This window comes from Bos indicus, chromosome 15 (genome assembly GCF_029378745.1).
Source record: "Bos indicus isolate NIAB-ARS_2022 breed Sahiwal x Tharparkar chromosome 15, NIAB-ARS_B.indTharparkar_mat_pri_1.0, whole genome shotgun sequence".
Classification (NCBI taxonomy): domain Eukaryota; kingdom Metazoa; phylum Chordata; class Mammalia; order Artiodactyla; family Bovidae; genus Bos; species Bos indicus.
In genome coordinates this window covers 38,077,950-38,084,804 of record NC_091774.1, presented here as the reverse complement: position 1 = coordinate 38,084,804, position 6,855 = coordinate 38,077,950, and positions in this window count along the sequence as shown.

Below are 6,855 nucleotides of genomic sequence, written 5' to 3'. Positions count from 1 at the left end.
AGCAGACAGACTGAAAATCACAATCACAGCAAACTAACCAATCTAATCACATGGACCATAGCCTTGTCTAACTCAATGAAACTATGAGCCATGCTGTGTAGGGCCACTCAAGATGAACAGGTCATGGTGGAGAGTTCTGAAAAAATGTGGTCCACTGGAGAAGGGAATGGCAAACCACTTCAGTATTCCTGCCTCGAGAACCCCATGAACAATATGAAAGGGCAAAAAGACAGGACACTGAAAGATGAACTCCCCAGGTCAGTATGTGCCCAATATGCTACTGGAGATCAGTGGAGAAATAACTCCAGAAAGAATGAAGAGATGGAGCCAAAGCAAAAACAACAGCCAGTTGTGGATGTGACTGGTGATGGAAGCAAGGTCTGATGCTGTAAAGAGAAATATTGCATAGGAACCTGGAATGTTAGGTCCATGAATCAAGGCAAATTGGAAGTGATCAAACAGGAGATGGCAAGAGTGAACATTGACATGAAGTAGCCATTGTCAACAAGAGAGTCCGAAATGCAGTACTTGGATGCAGTCTCAAAAATGACAGAATGATCTCTGTTCATTTCCAAGGCAAACCATTAAATATCATAGTAATCCAAGTCTATGCCCGGACCAGTAATGCTGAAGAAGCTGAAGTTGAATGGGTCTCTGAAGACCTACAAGACCTTTCTAGAATCAACACCCCCCAAAAGATGTCCTTTTCATTTTAGGGTACTGGAAGGCAAAAGTAGGAAGTCAAGAAACACCTGGAATAACAGGCAAATTTGGCCTTGGAGTGTAGTATACCTTACCCTAGTGTCAACTACAAATTGGCTCCTGCCAAGGGCATTTGCCATCTGCCTCGGCAGAGATTGAACTCTGTGCTGCTGTAGCTGTTGACCTTCAGTATGCCCTGAGTGAGTTCAAGGTGGAGAGTGAGGCACTCTGTGCTCCAGGGAAACTGGTGGAACAGGTCTTTGGATAGTTAGATAATTTAGAAACTGACTTCAAGATCCTTCATATCTAGAAAAGCACTAAATCCCTTCATGGTGACAGTAGCTCCACCTGACTAGCAGAAAACCTTTAGTAAAGTAAATGTTGATTGCATTGAACTCCCCCTTCACCAAAATCTTGTATATTGACCTTCCCCTAGTACTTCTTTGGAGCAGTTTCTCAGAGCTATCTGAGGTGCTCTCTTCTAGGCTACAGTCCTCATTTTGCCCCAAATAAACCTCAGCTCTCAGGTTGTGCATCTTTTTATTGACACTGGAGAATAGGACCTCCTAGCCAACTAAACCATTTCTGAGTTGCCTCTTCTATTACTCCATAAAATTCATTCCTACTCAAATCCCCATGGAAAGAGTGTTCCACTACTTGTGAAGATTGTACGCTTTCAATCCATGAATGGCTTTGCCTTGAATGAAACTGAGTAAAAGTCGCTCAGTCATGTCTGACTCTTTGTGAACCCATGGAATATACAGTCCATGTAATTCTCCAGACCAAAATACTGGAGTGGGTAAGCTTTCCCTTCTCCAGGGGATCTTCTCAACCCAGGGATCGAACCCAAGTCTCCCACATAGGCAGATTCTTTACCCGCTTAGCCACAAGGGAAGCCCAAGAATCTTGGAGTGGGTAGCCTATCCCTTCTCTAGCAGATCTTCCCAATCCAGGAATCGAACAGGGGTCTCCTGCATTTCAGGTGAATTCTTTAGCAACTGAGCTATCAGGGAAGCCCCATTAAAATCATTTTTAAATTGTTTTAATTTTATCATTTGACAAAGGGTATAGTCAAAGTGGAAATGACGCCCAACCTTGTATATGTCTGGTGGTGAAAGTAAAGTCTGATGCTATAAAGAACATTATTGTGTGGAATCTGGAAAGTTAGGTCCATGAGTCAAGGTAAATTGGAAGTGGTCAAACAGGAGATGGTAAGAGTGAACATCGACATTTTAGGAATCAATGAACTAAAATGGGTGGGAATGGGCAAATTTAATTCAGATGACCATTATATCTACTACTGTGGGCAAGAATACCTTAGAAGAAATAGAGTAGCCCTCATAATCAACAAAAGAGTCTGAAATGCAGTACTTGGGTGCAATCTCAAAAACAACAGAATGATCTCTCTTTGTTTCCAAGGCAAACCATTCAGCATCACAGTAATCCAAGTCTGTGTCTCAACCACTAATGCTGAAGAAGCTGAAGTGAATGGTTCTATGAAGACTTATAAGACCTTCTAGAACTAACACAGGAAAAAGATGTCCTTTTCATCGTAGGAGACTGGAATGCCAAAGTAGGAAGTCAAGAGATACCTGGAGTAACAGGTAAGTTTGGCCTTGAGTGCAAAATGAAGCAGGGCAAAGGCTAACAGAGTTTTCCAAGAGAACGCATTGGTCATAGCAAATACCCTCTTCCAACAACACAAGAGACGACTCTACTCATGGACATCACCAGGTGGTCAATACCAAAATCAAATTGATTATATTCTTTGCAGCCAAAGATGAAGAAGCTCTATAGAGTCAGCAGAAAAAAGACTGGGACCGACTATAGCTCAGATCATGAACTCCTTATTGCAAAATTCAGACTTAAATTGAAGAAAGTAGGAAAACCACTGGGCCATTCAGGGATGACCTAAATTGATTATAGGGTCATAAGGGTCATAAATTGACCCTTATGATTATATAGTAGAAGTGACAAATAGGTTCAAGGGGTTAGATCTGATACAGTGCCTGAAAAACTGTGGATGGAGGTTCATGACATTGTACAGGAGGTGGTGATCAAAACCATCCCCAAGAAAAAGAAATGGAAAAAGGCAAAATGGTTGAGGAGGCCTTACAAATAGCTGCTAAAAGAAGAGACATGAAAGGCAAAGGAGAAAAGGAAAGATATATCCATCTGAATGCAAATTTCCAGAGAATAGCAAGTAGAGATAAGAAAGCCTTCTTTAGTGAACAATGAAAAGAAATAGGAGAAAACAATAGATTGAGAAAGACTAGAGATCTCTTCAAGAAAATGAGAGCTACCAAGGGAACATTTCAGGCAAAGATGGACACAGTAAATGATAGAAATGGTATGGACCTAATAGAAACAAAAGATCTTTAGAAGAGGTGGCAGGAATATACAGAAAAAAAAGTGAAGTCACTCAGTCACGTCTGACTCTTTGAGACCCCATAGACTCTAGTTTGCCAGGCTCCTCCATCCGTGGGATTTCCCAGGCAAGAATACTGGGTTGCCATTTCCTTCTCCAGGGGATCTTCCCAACCCAGGGATCGAACTCTGTTTTCCTGCATTGCAGGTAGACTCTTTACCATCTGAGTCACCAAGGAATACCCAGAAGAACTATACAAAAAAAGTTAATGACCTGGATAACCATGATGGTATGATCACTCACCTAGAGTCAGACATCCTGGAGTGCAAAGTCAAGTGCACCTTAGGAAGCATTACTATGAACAAAGCTAGTAGAGGTGGTGGAATTCCAGCTGAACTGTTGAAAATCCTAAAAGATAATGCTGTGAAAGTGCTGCATTCAATATGCCAGCAAATTTGGAAAACTCAACAGTGGCCATAGGACTGGAAAATGTCAGTTTTCATTCCAATCCCAAAGAAGGGCAATGCCAAAGAATGTTTGAACTACCACACAGTTACAGTCATTTAACATGCTGGCAAAGTAATACTCAAAATCCTTCATGCTAGGCTTCAACAGTATGTGAACTGAGAACTTCCAGATGTACAAGCCAGATTTAGAAAAGGCAGAGAAACCAGAGATCAAATTGCCAAAATCCATTGGACCATAGAAAAAGCAAGAGAATTCCAGAAAAACATCTATTTCTGCTTCATTGACTACACAAAAGCCTTTTACTGTGTGGATCAAAGCAAACTGTAGAAAATTCTTAATGAGATAGGAATACCAGACCACCTTACCTGCCTCCTGAGAAACCTGTATGCAGGCCAAGAAACAGCAGTTATAACGGGACATGGAGCAACAGACTGGTTTCAAATAGGAAAAGGAGAACATCAAGGCTGTAGATTGTCACTCTGCTTATTTAACTTATATGCAGAGTACTTCGTGTGAAATGCCATACTGGATGATGCTCAAGGTGTAATTAAGATTGCCGGGAGAAATATCAACAACCTCAGATAGCAAATGACACCACCCTTATGGCAGAAATTGAAGAGGAACTAAAGAGCCTCTTGATGAAGGTGAAAGAGGAGAGTAAAAAGGCTGGCTTAAACCTCAACATTCAAAAAACGAAGATCATGGCATACAGTCCCATCACTTCATGGCAAATACATGGGGAAACAATGGAAACAATGACAGACTTTATTGTCTTGGGCTCAAAAAGCACTGCAGATGGTGATTGCAGCTATGAAATTAAGACACTTGCTCCTTGGAAGGAAAGCTATGACCAACCTAGACAGCATACTAAAAAGCAGAGACATTACTTTGCCAACAAAGGTCCGTCTAGTCAAAGCTATGGTTTTTCCACTAGTCATGTGTGGATGTGAGAATTGGGCTATCAAAAGAGCTGAGTGCTGAAGAACTGGTGCTTTCAAACTGTGGTGCTGGAAAAGACTCTGGAGAGTCTCTTGTACTGCAAGGAGGTCAAACCAGTCAATCCTAAAAGAAATAAACCCTGTCAACTCATTGGAAGGACTGATTCTGAAGCTGAAGCTCCAATACTTTGGCCATCTGATATTAAGAGCTGACTCACTGGAAAAGACCCTGATGCTGGGAAAGATTGAAGGCAGAAGGAGGAGGTAGTGACAGAGGATGAGACGGTTGGATGCATCACTGACTCAATGGACATAAGTTTGAACAAACTCAGGGAGATGGTGAAGGACAGGAAAGACTGGTGTGCTGTAGTCCATGGGGTCGCAAAGAGTTGGACACACCTGAGAGACTGAACAACAACCATCCCCATTAAACTTCAACTGCAGAGGAAAGAGGCCTGGAGTGGGGGAATGCATTTATTTTGCTGAGGGGTGGGGATGGGTCTAAAAGGCCCTGATCTGTGGTGGTCATTGATCTGTCCAGGTCTCAGACCTTAAAGGAATGTTTAGAAGTAGGGGTAATCCAGGATGACATCACCCAGGATTTGGCAGATGTTCCCTTAGTCCAGCTCAAGTAGGAAGAACAGCTCTGCTAAAGTGCAAATAAATACTTTGAAAGAGAATGTTGTAAAGCCAGTTTTTTGGGCCTTTTCCAAGTAAGACTGGGATTTTTAGACTTTCCTGTAGAGGTTTGTTTGATGCTTGTCCTTGGGGTGTGACCTCTGAGAGACTCCCTGTGTACCTCAGAGTGGGACTGGGAGTAACCCCCACATTCACTGAGGTCCTTTTGGACTTTGTCAGTCGCCCCCTTCCTGGCACCAAAGGGATTGACTGTGAGGGGCAGGAAGAGGAGGGAAGAATCCGTGGAGTGTGTGCCCCACAGTCAGGAATGAGGGATCTCACTGGGTTCTGGGTTTTCTATGACATTCTTTGGGGAGGGCTCCCAGCAAAGATTGGTGTGATAATTTCCTCTAATGGCTCCTGTGATCTTCTGTCTTGATGATTATGTTTAGAAACACTTAACTGGTTAAGTGGTACAACCTAGAACCTTATATTCTTTTTATGAAGCTCCCTTGAGATAGACTGTTCTCCCCTGAATTCTGCTAATCTCAAAAACTCACAGTCCTTTCTCTTTTTCATCCTGTAAATCAATGTCACTGCCCAGAAGAGAACCCACAAAACTGCCTTTGTGTGACCCTGGCTACCTGCTGGCCAGTATCTGAGCAGTTAGGGTGGGGAGGGTAGAGAAACTTCGTGCCTACCAATGGGCTCCAGAGTCTTTAGCTGGACTCCAAGGACTTCAGAGGTCTTTAGACACCTCAGGAAGAAGTGACGTGTTTCATGGTCATGAAGAAGAGACAGGTTAAATCAGGGTAAAGGCCGACATATTGAGCCCACTAGATGTGGGGCCGTATTATTATGTGTGTTGTAGAGAGAGAAGATGGGCCAGTCTGATTTTCTTCTGTGATTCTGAGTTCATCCATTGAAGACATTTCAATGAAGTTAATCTAAAACATAGGTCATTTAAAAAAAATAATTGCAGTCATTCAGGTGTGAGACATGATCCAATCCTTGATTACATGTTCATGATTTTCTTTTAGGTTGTGGTGAAACTGAACTTGCCACTTCTTTGATTTATAAGGGAAGCATTGTAAATTAGAAAACTTTTGTGGAAAATATGCATGCTACACTCTTTTGACATTGAAAAGTTTCTTTTTGCTCTAAAACAGTATGCAAAATAAGCTCATTCCAGTTCTTCTGTAAATAAACTTTTTAAAATAAACTTTTATTTTTTTTAATAAAATTAACTTTGAAAATAAACTTTTTATTTTGGAATAATTTTAGATTCATTGCAAAGTTACAAAGATAGTACAGAGAGTTCCTGTGTACTTTTCTCCCCTTTTTGCCTAGTTTTTCATCTTACATAACCAGGTTACATTAGTTATAACTAAGATATTATATTGGTATGTTACTACTAACTAAATTCTAGATATTTTTCAAATTTCACCAGTTTTTTTTTTGGTAGTGTCCTTTTTCTGTTCCAAGATACAATCCATGATGCTACATTAAATTTCCTTAGTCTCCTCTGGTCTATGACAGTTTCTTTCTTTAAAAATTTTTTTTATTAAATTATAAATTATTTGCTTCAGTTTTGATTGGCTTTTAAGTTCATATATTATTTTTTTAACAAACTTTTATTGGGGTATAGTTGATTTACAATGTTGTGGACCATTTCTTATTCTTTTTTTCTTTTTTGACTTTTGTTTTTATTTTGTCTTTTTTTAGAGACTTTGAGAATTTTGAAGAGTTCTAGTCAACATT